The sequence below is a fragment of the Loxodonta africana genome, chromosome 25, assembly GCF_030014295.1.
Source record: "Loxodonta africana isolate mLoxAfr1 chromosome 25, mLoxAfr1.hap2, whole genome shotgun sequence".
Lineage (NCBI taxonomy): Eukaryota > Metazoa > Chordata > Mammalia > Proboscidea > Elephantidae > Loxodonta > Loxodonta africana.
In genome coordinates this window covers 7,898,123-7,911,393 of record NC_087366.1, presented here as the reverse complement: position 1 = coordinate 7,911,393, position 13,271 = coordinate 7,898,123, and positions in this window count along the sequence as shown.

Below are 13,271 nucleotides of genomic sequence, written 5' to 3'. Positions count from 1 at the left end.
GACAGCCACTTGAGTTACAAAATTTACCAGAAAAAGAGGGTGGAGATGAAAATGGGTACATAGAGCCCCAGTAGATCAAGTGGGGAGGCAATGATATGTAAAAACTATTGGCAAAGTTAAAGGGGAGGGGAGAAGTCAAGCCCAGTAGAAGCCAGGGATGACTAGCCACAGCGACAGAAAAGACATATGAAGGAAGTGTGTTCTTTAACACACTTCTACTAAGAAGATAACACAGTCATTGGGTAACCTGCATCTTATAGGTGATCTCGGAGATGAGGAAACTTGAAACTTGAACTCTACTAACACAGTTCAGGGTCCTGTTATAAACAGGATTAGTATGGATAGCCAGCCAACAGAACAGTTTTCTCAGCATCAGTTATTTTAGTGTTAACCATCTTAAGTCAGATTTATTATTCTAGACCAAGGCTCTTATTTTCATCACACTACAATTTAAAGGCCTGGATGAATTATTACTAACAGAATAGAGTACGAGATTTTCAGCCTTGCATTTAAGGCCATCTAGAATCTAACCTCACACACAAACATATCCTTAGAATGAATTTCCCTTTTGCTTAAAGGTGAGCCCTGGTGGCTCAGTGGTTAAAAGCTCGGCTGCTAACCAAAAAGTTGGCAGTTCGAATCCACCAGCCCTCCTTTGAAACCCTATGGAGCAGTTCTACTCTGTCCTATAGGGTCATTATGAGTCAGAATCGACTCAACAATAAAGGGTTTTGCATAAACTAGTTTAGACCTATATTTACAATCAAAGGAGTCCTACTTAAATTAATCTAGTTGTGTTACATTTTATTCCTTTTTTTGTAGATACATTTAGCCCTGGTGGCACAGTGGTTAAGAGCTCAGCTGCTAACCAAAAAAGTCGGCAGTTCGAATCCACCAGCCACTCCTTGGAAAACCCTATAAGGCAGTTCTAGTCCGTCCTATAGGATCGCTATGAGTTGGAATCAACTCGAAAACAAAGAGTTTGATTTTGGTTTGATAGATATATTTAACTTCCTTGCTGCTTGGTCCTAATCACTTACAGTAAAGGCTCACACCAAAAATGAAGTCCATCAGACCACAACTCCCATAAGTTCTTATGCATAAATCTGCAAATGAACTTAAATCTGCACCTATACTTTCCTTGTTCCTCTGAATGACAAAGGAACTGTAACTTCTTCCTGTACTCCTACACCCCCAATGTCCTAGCCCCTATATTCTGAATTCCATCCCCTCCTTATTTTTCAGAATCTCATTCTATTATTGATTTTCCATGTTTCCCCCTCTGTGACAGTTAAGGCTATGTGTCAACTTGGCTAGGCCATGTTTCTCAGTGGTTTGGCAGATATTATGTAAATATTCTCCACTTTGTGATCTGATGTGAGCAGCCAATCAGGTGAAAAGGGAGTCCCCTGGGGGTGTGGCATACATCCAGTATATATGTCAATGTTCTAGCAAAGCTCGCTCTCCCTTAATCCTGCATCCTACACGTCATCCTCTGATCTCGAGTTCTTCGGACAGATCTGACCTATCGATTGTGGGATTCACCAGCTCCAGCAGCCACATGAGCCAGCAGCCTGCCAACTGACATGCTGATTTTGGGTTCCTCAGCCACGTGAATCAGCAGAAGCCTTCAGCCTGTCGTCTCACCCAAGGAATTGGGACTTGCAGCCTCCATAATTGCGTGAGCCATTTCCTTGAAATTAATTTTTTCTCTTTCGCTCTGACTCTCTCTCTCTATATATACATATATATATTCACTCTCTCTGACTCTCTGTATATATATTCTCTTTCTGTCTCTCTCTCTATATGTATATATATAAAAAAAACCAGTGCCGTCGAGTCGATTCCGACTCATAGCCACCCTATAGTGTATATATGTATGTATGTATATATTGTTATTGTTGTTTGGTGCTGTCAGATCGGTTCCAACTCGTAGCGACCCTACGTACAACAGAAGGAAACACTGCCCGGTCCTGCACCATCCTCATGATGGTTGTTATGCTTGAACCCATTGTTGCAGCCACAATGTCAATCCATCTGGTTGAAGGTCTTCCTCTTTTTCACTGACCCTCTGCTTTACCAAGCATGATATCTTTCTCCAGGGACTGATCCCTCCTGATAACATATCGAAAGAAAGTCTGATAAAGTCTTGCCATCCTTGCTTCTAAGGAGTATTTTGGCTGTACTTCTTACAAGACAGATTTGTTCGTTCTTTTGGCAGTCCATGGTATATTCGACATTCTTTGCCAATACCATAATTCAAAGGCATCAATTCTTCTTTGCTCTTCCTTATTCATGGTCCAGCTTTCATATGCATATAAGGCAATTGAAAGCACCAGGCCTTGGGTCAGGCACACCTTAGTCCCTAAAGTGACATCTTTGTTTTTTAACACTTTAAAGATCTTTTGCAGCAGATTTTGTCAATGCAATGCGTCATTTGATTTCTTGACGGCTATTTCCGTGGATGTTGATTGTGGATCCAAGTAAAACAAAATCCGTGATAACTTCAATCTTTTCTCCATTTGTTATTGATCCAGTTGTGAGGATTTTTGTTTTCTTTATGTTGAGGTGTATTCCATACTTAAGGCTGTACTCTTTGATCTTCATCAGCAAGTACCTCAAGTCCTCTTCACTTTCAGCAAGCAAGGTTTCATCATCTGCATAATACAGGTTGTTAACAAGTCTCCCTCCAATCCCGATGCCCTGTTCTTCTTCATATAGTCCAGCTTCTCGGATTATTTGCTCAGCATACAGATTGAATAAGTATGGTGAAAGGATACGACCCTGACACTCACCTCTCCTGATTTTAAACCACGCAGTATTCCCTTGTTCTGTTCAAATGACTGCTTCTTGATCTATGTACAGGTTCCTCATGAGCCCAATTCTGGAATTCCCATTCTTTGCAATGTTATCCATAATTTGTTATGATCCACACAGTCAAATGTCTTTGCACAGTCAATAAAACACAGGTAAACATCTTTCTGGTATTCTCTGCTTTCAGCCAAGATTCATCTGACATCAGCAAGGACATCCCTCATTCCACAACCTCTTCTGAATCTGGCTTGAATTTCTGGCAATTCCCTGTCGATGTACTGCTGCAACCACTTTTGAATGATTTTCAGCAAAAGTTTACTTGCATGTGGTATTAATGATATTGTTTGATAATTTCTGTATTCTGTTGGATCACCTTTCTTTGAAATAGGCATACATATGGATCTCTTCCAGTAGGCTGGCCAGATAGCTGTCTTCCAAATTTCTTGACACTTCCAGTGCTGCATCCATTGGTTGAAACATCTCAATTGGTATTCCATCATTCCTAGAGCCTTGTTTTCACCAGTGTCTTCAGTGCAGCTTGGACTTCTTCCTTCAGTACCATCAGTTCCTGAGCATATGCTACCTCCTGAAATAACTGAATGTTAACCAATTCTTTTTGGTACAGTGACTCTGTATATTCTTCCCATCTTCTTTTGATGCTTCCTGCATCTTTCAGTGTTTTGGCTGTAAAATTCTTCAGTATTGCAACTGAAGGCTTGAATGTTTTTGTCAGTTCTTTCAGCTTGAAAAATGCCTAGTGTGTTCTTCCCATTTGGTTTTCCATCTCCAGGTCTTTGCACATGTCATTATAATACTTTACTTCATCTTCTCGAGCTGCCCTTTGAAATCTTCTGTTCAGCTCTTTTACTTCATCATTTCTTCCATTTGCTTTAGCTACTCAATATTCAAGAGCAAGTTTCAGAGTCTCTTCTGACATTCATTTTGGTCTTTTTTTTCTTTCCTGCCTTTTTAATGACCTCTTGCTTTCTTCATGTATGATGCCCTTGATGTAATTCCACAGTTCATCAAATATATATATATATATGTATATGTTTTAGGTCTAGATCATGCATAAATATGTATGTATATTCTAGTTTTGCTTCTCTAGAGAACCCACCTAAGACATTTGGTACTGAAAGTGGTTCTAAAGGAACAAAATTATAAAGATAATATTTGTAAAATGGTTTTCAAGTCTGGCTAGTCTTAAAAGCGCTGATGACTCTGCCTCTGGTAGTAAAGAGGGCACTGCCAGTCCATGGCGTGTGGCAGCAATAGAAATGTGCAAAATATCAATGCTAATGGATCAAATATTTCTGAGAAACAAGGCTCTGGGTGGTTGCATGTTTGATACTTTCCCATAATTTTGTCAGAATGAGACGTAGAGAGAGGGTGATTGGTTGGTCCTGCTGTCACTAGAAAAACTAGTTAAAGAAAGAAATGAGTTCAGGGCTTCAGAGTCATAACTCAAGCACTTGAAATTTGTCACTTATCCCCTGAATGAAAGCCTTATTTCTTGTAGTAACAGAGCTAATATTGCCGAATGCCACATCCAGAGTCTTATTGTAAGAGTGGCTGAATTACAACACCAACCGAATCCCCAACCTCAAATGGTGTCTGAAGTGAAAGTAAAAGCATTGATTGGGAAGAAATGGGGTTCTGAAACTTGGCATGGGACCTATGGGCAGATAATCAGGAAGCTGGGAACATTGAGCCTCTAAATTCCACTGAATCACTCCTGTAATCAGAACCAGCCCCCTTAGTCTGTTCTGAGGCAATTATTCCACCTTTGTCTGCTAAGCCACCCTCCCCAGTTTTACTGTTATTCATCTCTTCCACTCTCATCTGATGAGATTAACCCAACTGTGCCTGAAGGGTCTTTGCCTAACACATCATTTGGGGTGATGCCTGGGGCTTTGCTGAGGTAAATACTTTATAAAATATTGCTAAATGTCCCCAGGATCCACCCTCACCACCCATGTTTGCTTTTAAACGTATAATTAGAGGAAAGTCCCAGCAAGCCCCAAAAGGTGAAGTAAAAAATATGACTCAGAGGAAGGTATACTACACTTCAAAAGAACTGCTTGATTTTTCTAAGATGTACAGACAAAAACCTGGGGAATATGTGTAGAATAGCTATTAAGGGAGTGGGATAACGGTGCAAGGAACATAAAGATGGATCAGCCTGAGTTTATTGACATGGGCCCACTAAGCACAGATTCTTCATTCAAAGTTTCAGCTTGAGAGGTTATAAAATAATTTATTAGTTTTTCTGGTTGATTCACTGAAGCATAGATTAAGCGGTAGCCTACACTAAATCAAGTTGAAATGCCACGCCTGCCTTGCAAAAGGTATCCTTGTAGAAGGTATCCAAAGGCGTAGGGAAATTGGCATGTTGGAGTGGGTTTATCAGGCTGGACTCACAGACCCACCCATTGAGTGCCCAGAGGACACACCTTTTATCACAATGGTGAGGAACAAATTTGTTAAGGGAGCCCCTGCATCCTTGAAGACTGCTGTGATTGCTATTTTATACGTCTGATTTGATAGTGGGAACTGTCCTAACTGAATTAAGACACCAAACTACAATGGGGATTGGACCCCGTGGTGGTAGGGGCCAAGTAGCACTTAATTGACAAAGACAAGATGGGTGTGGTTACCATAATGGACAGCAGAGTCAAAGCAGTAATCAAAATAATCTGACTCGTATGGAGTTAGGGTGTTGGTTACTTAGTCTTGGTATGCCCAGGAGTGAAATAGATTGGAAATCTGCTAAATATTTACTTGATCTGTATAAGCAAAAGAATTATAGATCAAGCGAACAGCAGCTAACTTAAATCACCAGAAGAGAGACTCATGGTCCCTCAATCAATTCCCAGTTTACGACCCACAACCACTTGAAAAAAGGGGACGCTAGGTCTTCTTGAAGAAGAACCCCACTACACTGACCAAGATTTATACTGTTAATCTCTCTCCCAGCCTTCCCCAAAGGGATCTACCACCTTTTACAAGAGTAAAAGTTCACTGGGGAAAAGAAAATAATTAGATTTTCTGGTATTACTGGATACTGGCTCTGAACTGACACTAATTCTAGATGACCCAAAACTTTCCTGTGGCCCACCAGTCACAGTAGAGGTGTACAGAGGTCAGGTTACTCATGGAGTTTTAGCTCAGGTCCATCTCACAGTGGGTCCAGGGGGTCCCGGAACCCATCCTGTAGTTTCTGCAGTTCCAGGATGCATAATTGGAATAGACACACACAGCAACTGGCAGAATGCTCACTGGATCTCTGACACATGGAATAAGGGCTACTATGGTATGAAAAACCAAGTGGAAGCCTTTAGAACTGCCCCTACATAGGAAAACAGTAAACCAAAAGCAATACCACATTCTTGGAGAGATTGCAGAGATTACTGCCACCATCAAGGACTTGAAGGATACATGGGTGGTGATTCCCACTACATCCCCATTCAACTCACCTATGCGGCCTGTGCAAAAAAACAGGTCTTGGAGAATAACAGTGGATTATTGTAAACTTAAACAGGTGGTTACTACAATTGCAGCTGCTGTGCCAGATGTGGTTTCATTTCTTGCTTGAGCAAATTAATACATCTCCTGGTACCTGGTGTGTAGCTATTGATCTGGCTAATGCCTTTTTCTCAATTTCAGTTTCAAGGGAACACCAGAAGTAGTTTGCCTTCAGTTGGCGAGGCCAGCAATACATCTTCACTGTCTTTTCTCAGGGGTATATCAACTCTTCAGCCCTACGTCATAATTTAGCCCACAGGGACCTTTGTTGCCTTTCCCTTCCATAAGATGCCACACTGGTCCATTACTCTGATGATATTATGCTGATTACTAGTAAGGAAAAAGTGTCAATGATTCTGGACTTATTGGCAAAATGTTTTAGTGCTAAAAAGTGGAAAATTAATCCAACAAAAATTCAGGTGCCTTACACAACAGTGAAATTTCTAGGGGTCCAGTGGTGTGGGGCATGTTGAAATATCTCTCTTAAAGTGAAGGATAAGTTATTATATCTGGATCTTCCTACAACTTTTAAAAAGGAGGCACAATGCCTGGTGGCCCTCTTTGGACTTTAGAGGCAACATATTCCTCATGTGGGTGTGTTATTCTGGCATATTTATCAAGTCACTTGAAAAGCTGCTAGTTTTGAGTGGGGCCCAGAACAAGAGAAGTCTCAGTAATGGGTTCAGATGCCATGCAAGCCACTCAGGCCACGTGGTCTCTCTGATCCAATGGTTCTTGAAGTGGCAGTGACAGAAAGAAATGCTGTTGTCTGGGTTTTTTTGGCAGGCTCCTATTGGTGAATCAAAGTGCATACCCTTAGGATTTTGGAGCAAAACTCTGCCTCCTCTGCATGTAACTACTGTCCTTTTGAGAACCAACTTTTGGCTTGTCACTGGGCCTTAATAGAGACTGAACACTTAACCGTGGGCCAACAAGTCACTATGCAGCCTGAGCTGCCCATTGTAAACTGGGTATGTCTGACCCACAGAGTCATAAAGTTGGACATACATTTCATCATTAAGTGGAAGTGGTATACACAATATCGGGCTCAAGGAGGACCTGAAGGCACAAGTAAGTTACATGAGGGAGTGGCCCAAATGTCCATGGTCCTCACTCCTGTCATATTATCTTCCTTCTCCCAGTCTGTACCAATGGTCTCATGGAGAATTCATTATAATCAGTTGACTGAGGAAGAGAAAACTTGTGCCTGATTTACAGTGGTGAAGGAAAATCCTCCTAGTGGGCAGTACTTTGAGCAATGCACCTGGTTGTTCATTTTGCTTGGAAGAAGAGATGGCCAGATGTGTGACTGTATACTGATTCATGGACTGTGGCCAATGGTGTGCTTGTATTGTCAGGGACTTGGAAGGAACACGATTGGAAAATTAGTGACAAGGAGGTATGGGGAAGAGGCTTGTGGATCAACATGTCTGAATGGGTTAAAGAAGTGAAGATATTTGTTTCTCACATGAAGGCTCACCAAAGGGTGACCTAGGCAGAGGTGAATTTTAACGATCAAGTGGATAGGATGACACATTCTATGGATGCTAGTCAGCCTCCTTCCCCAGCCACTCCTATCATTGCCCAACAGGCTAAGAACAAAGTGGCCATGGTAGTAGGGATGGAAATTATACATGGGCTCAACAACACAGATTTCCACTCACTAAGACAGACTTGGCTACAGCCACTGCTGAGTGCTCAATCTGCCAGCACCAGAGATTAACACTCAGTCCTCAATATTACACCATTCCCAGTGGCAATCAGCCAGCAACCTAGTGGCAAGTTGATTACATTGGACCACTTCCATCATAGAGAAGGCAGCATTTTGTTCTTGCTGGGATAGACATTTACTTCGAATACAAGTTTGCCTTCACAGGATGCAATGCTTCTGCCAAAACGACATCTATGGATGCCTTATCCACTGTCATGTATCTCAAGCAGCATTGCCTTGGATCACCGGACTCACTTCACAGCAAATGATGTGTGGCAATGGGCCCATGCTCATGGAATCATGGAATTCACTTGTCTTACCAAGTTCCCCATCATCCTGAAGCAGCTGTCTTGATAGAATGATGGAATGGCCTTCTAAAGACACAATTATGGTGCCAACTACATGGCAATACCTTGCAGGGTTGGGGCAATGCTCTCCAGGAGGCTGTATGTGCTTTAAACCAGTGTCCAATATATAGTGCTGTTTCTCCCATAGCCAGGATTCATGGGTCCAGGAATTAAGGGATGGCAATGGGTGTGGCACCACTCACTATTACCCCTAGTGACCCACTTGCAACATTTTTGCTTTCTGCATTCTATGCTCTGCTGGTCTAGAGGTCTTAGTTCCAAAAAGGGGAATGCTCCCACCAGTAGACATGACACTGATTCCATTGAACTGGAAGCTAAGAATGCCACCTGGCAACTTTGGGCTCCTCATGCCTCTGGATCAACAGGCAAAGGAGGGAGTTACCATATTGGCTGGTGTGACTGATCCTGATTACCAAGGGGAAATCGGATTGATATTACCTAATGGAGGTAAAGAAGGGTATGCCTGGAATACAAGAGATTCCTTAGGGCATCTCTTAGTACTACCATGATCTGTGATTAAAGTCAATGGAAAGCTACAGCAATCCAATTCTACATGACTGCTAATGGCCCAGACCCTTCAGGAATGAAGGTTTGAGTCACCCCATCAGGCAAAGAACCATGACCAGCTGAGGTGCTTGCTGAGGGCAAAAGGAATATGGAATGGGTGGTGGAAGTAGGTAGTTCTGAATATCAGCTACAGCCATTGACCAGCTGCAAAAGCGAGAACTGTCGTTTTTATTATTTCTTCTTTGTTTTCTTATACGTATATGAGTATATGTATATACTCATACACGTATAACAAAACAAATATCTTTGTTTTCTCCCATCCTTATTCCATTACTTATTATAAAATGTAAGATGCAAACAGGGCTAGTGCATTTTAGGTTGTATGCATATTAATTGTATCATGTTAGGTGCAAGTATGACTTTATACAGGTACAGCTCACTTTATTGCACTTCACAGATATTGCATTTTTACAAATTGAAGGTTTATGACAACCCTGCGTCGAGCAAGTCTATTGGCACCATTTTCTCAACAGTATGTGCTCACTTCATGACTCTGTCACATTTTGGTAATTCTTGTAATATTTCAAACTTCTTCCTTATTTTTATGTCTGTTATGGTGATCGCTGATCTTTAATGTTACTATTGTAATTGTTTTGGGGCACCACGAACTGTGGCCATATAAGATAAAAAACTTAATTGATAAATGTTGAGTATGTTCTGACTGTTCCACCAACTGGCTGTTCTCCCATCTCTCTCCCTCTCTTCTGGACTCTTTATTCCCTGAGACATGACAGTATTGAAATTCATAACTTTGCAATGACCTCTGAGTGTTCAAGTGAAAGGAAACATTGCATGTCTCTCACTTTAAATCAAAAGCTAGAAATGATTAAGCTTAGTGAGGAAGGTATGCCAAAAGCCCAGATAGATAGGCTGAAAGCTAGGCCTCTTGTGCCAAACAGTTAGCTAAGTTGTGAGTGCAAAGGAAAAGTTCTTGAAAGTAATTTAAAACATTACTCTGGTGAACACATGAATGATAAGAAAATGGAACATCTTTATTGCTGATATCTCAATATAAGACCAAACCAGCTATGACATTCCTGTAAGCCAAAGCTTAATCCAGAGCAAGGCCCTAACTCTTTTCAGTTCTGTGAAGGCTGAGAAAGTTGAGGAAGCTGCAGAAGAAAAGTTTGAAGCTAGCAGGGTTGGTTCATGAGATTTAAGGAAAGAAACAGTCTCCATAACATAAAAGTGCAAAGTGAAGCAGGAAGTGCTGACGTAGAAGCTGCAGCAAGTTATCTAGAAGATCTAGCTCAGATAATTGACAAAGGTGGCTACACTAAAGAACATATTTTCAATATAGATGAAATGGCCTTATCCTGGAAGAAGATGCCATCTAGGACTTCCGCAGCTACAGCGGAGGAGTCAATGCCTGGCTTCAAAGCTTCAGAGGACCGGCTGACTCTCCTGGTGGGGCTAACACAGCTGGTGACTTTAAGATGAAGCCAGTGCTCATTTACCATTCCCAAAATCCCAGGGCCCTTAAGTATTATGCTAAATCTACTCTGTCTGTGTTCTATAAATGGAGCTACAAAACCAGGATGACAGCACTTCTGTTTATGACATGGTTTACTGGATATCTTAAGCCCACTGTTGGGACTATTGCTTAGAAAAAAAAGATTCCTTTTTTTTTCCTTGTCAGTGCTGCTCACTGACAATGCACCTGGTCACCCAAGAGCTCTGATGAAGATGTACAAAGAGACGAACATTTTTTTTCATGCCTCCTAGCACAGTATCCATTCTGCAGCCTGGGATCAAGGAGTAGTTTTGACTTTCAAGTCTTGTTATTTAAGAAACACATTTTTCAAGGCTATAGCTGCCATAGATAATGATTCCTCTGATGATCTGAGCAAAATAAATTGAAAACCTTCCAGAAAGGATTCACCGTTCTAGATGCCATTAAGAACATTTGTGATTCATGGGAGAAGGTCAAAATATCAACATTAACAAGAGTTAGGAAGAAGTTGATTCCACTGTTCATGGATGACTTTGAGTGATTCAAGACTTCAGCAGAAGAAGTAACTGTAGGTGTGGTGGAAACAGCAAGAGAACTAGAATTAAAAGTGGAGCGTGAACATATGACTGCATTGCTCCAATCTCATGATAAAACTTTAACAGATGAGGAGTTACTTTTTATGGATAAGCAGAGACAGTGATTTCTTGAGGTGGAATCTACTCCTGGTGAAGATGCTGTGAACTTTGTTGAAATGACAATAAATGATAGAATATTACATAAACTTAGTTGATAAAGCAGTGGCAGGGTTTGAGAGGACTGACCCAATTTTGAATGAAGTTTCACTGTGGGTAAAATGCTATCAAACAGCATTACATGCTACAGAGAAATCTTTCATGAAAGAAGAGTCAATCAATGTGGCAAACTTCATTGTTGCCTTATCGTAAGAAGTTGCTACAGCCACCCCAGCCCTCAGCAACCACCACCCTGATCAGTCAGCAGCCATCAACACTGAAGCAAGACCCTGCACCAGCAAAATAATTACAACTCAATGAAGGCTGAGATGATGGCTAGCATTTTTTAGCAATAAAGTATTTTTTTAAATTAAGGTATGTACATTGTTTTTTTAGACACAATGCTATTGTACACTTAATAGGCTACAGTACAGTGTAAACATAACTTTTACATGCATTGGGAAACCAAATTTGTGTGATTCATTTATTGCAATATTTGCTTTGTTGCTGTGGTCTGGAACTGAACTGGGAATATCTCCGAGGTACGCCAGTAATGTCTTTATTTAGTGGTTATCTATGGTTTAAGGACATGTATACAGGTGCCAAGTTGACAAGGGGTGAGCTGTGATGGTTGAGATTATGTTTAAATTTGACTAGGGCATGACTCTCAGTGGTTTGGCATATATTATGTAATCATCCTCCATTTTGTGATCTGATGTAAAGCCTGCATCCAATATGTATATATGGTGTATATATATATTCTGGCAAAGTTCTTTCACTCCTGCATCAGACAGTCAGTGAAGGAAGTCTGAAGAAGAGGAAGATTTAGGAGATACACAGAGAAAGAAAATATAATGGTATCACAGAGACCAAGGAAAGAGTGGCCAATTAAGTGTTAAGTGTTAAGAGCTGGGAAGAGATTGAGAGAGCAAAGAAACATATCCTTCATATTTGTTAACAAGAAGGTTCATTAATGACCTTGGTGGCAGCGGTCTTCCTGGGCCATCCTATCTGCTCCTGTGGCTTCTCTTATACGTTCTCTGGAAACTGCCCACCTTTTCCTTGAGGTCAAACCTCTCACCTGAACTTGCTCTCTCTTTGCTCTCACCTTCCATATTCAGAATATTAGCAAGTTCTAATAACTCATCCTCCAAAATACTTAAAATATGTCTCCTTCGATTTGCCTTCACTTCCACCTTCTTAATCTAAACCACTAGGTTAGGTGCCTGAACTTCTGCAGTCACCTTCCAATGGGCTTCCCTGATTCCACTCTTGCCACATTATGTAATCCATTCATCTCAACGAAACCACAGTTTCAAACCTTAACATGCCCATTTCCTATTTTAAATCCTTCAAAGATTTTCCAGTTCATTAATATGAATTCATGGCCTATAAAGCCTAACATGCTTGCCCTCTGTCTGCTCTTATGACTTCATCTCCTTCTATTCTTTCCCTTATTCACTAAGATTCGCTGGCCTTATCTAATTTTTTCAAACACATCCAAGTTGTTCCTGACTCTGGGCCTTGGCATTGGCTGTACTCTCTACCTAAAACATTCCTCCCCCAACTCTTTTAAATTATTCTCCTCATCAGGTGTCAGCTCAGATACCAGTTCCTCAGGGAAGTGTTCGCTGACTACATACTTCAAGTCATCTTCCTCTCATTGCTACATTTCATTTTTTCTTATAATTTATTATTCACTAAAAGTTATCCTGTTTATTTGTTTATTGTCAAATTTCCTTCACTAGACTATAAGATCAACGAAAGCAGAAACCTTATCAAGCATGTTTCCTGCTGTATCCCCATTGCCTACAACAATACCTGGCAAATAGTTGATACTGAACAAATATTTAAATGAGATTTAGACAACATGTACAACTTTCTGCTGGACATCTCCACTTTGCTGTTCTATAGTCTCTTTAACCTCAGCTGCCATCACAAAATCACTTTCCTTCTGTTTGAATCTCAGTGGATGGCAGTACCACCCATCCAGCTGGACAAGCTAAAAAGATATTATTCACTACTCTTTCCTCTCCTCTGCCCACATCCAATTAATCACTTAGTCCTATCCACTCTACCTCCTATTACGTCTAAGGTTTGTC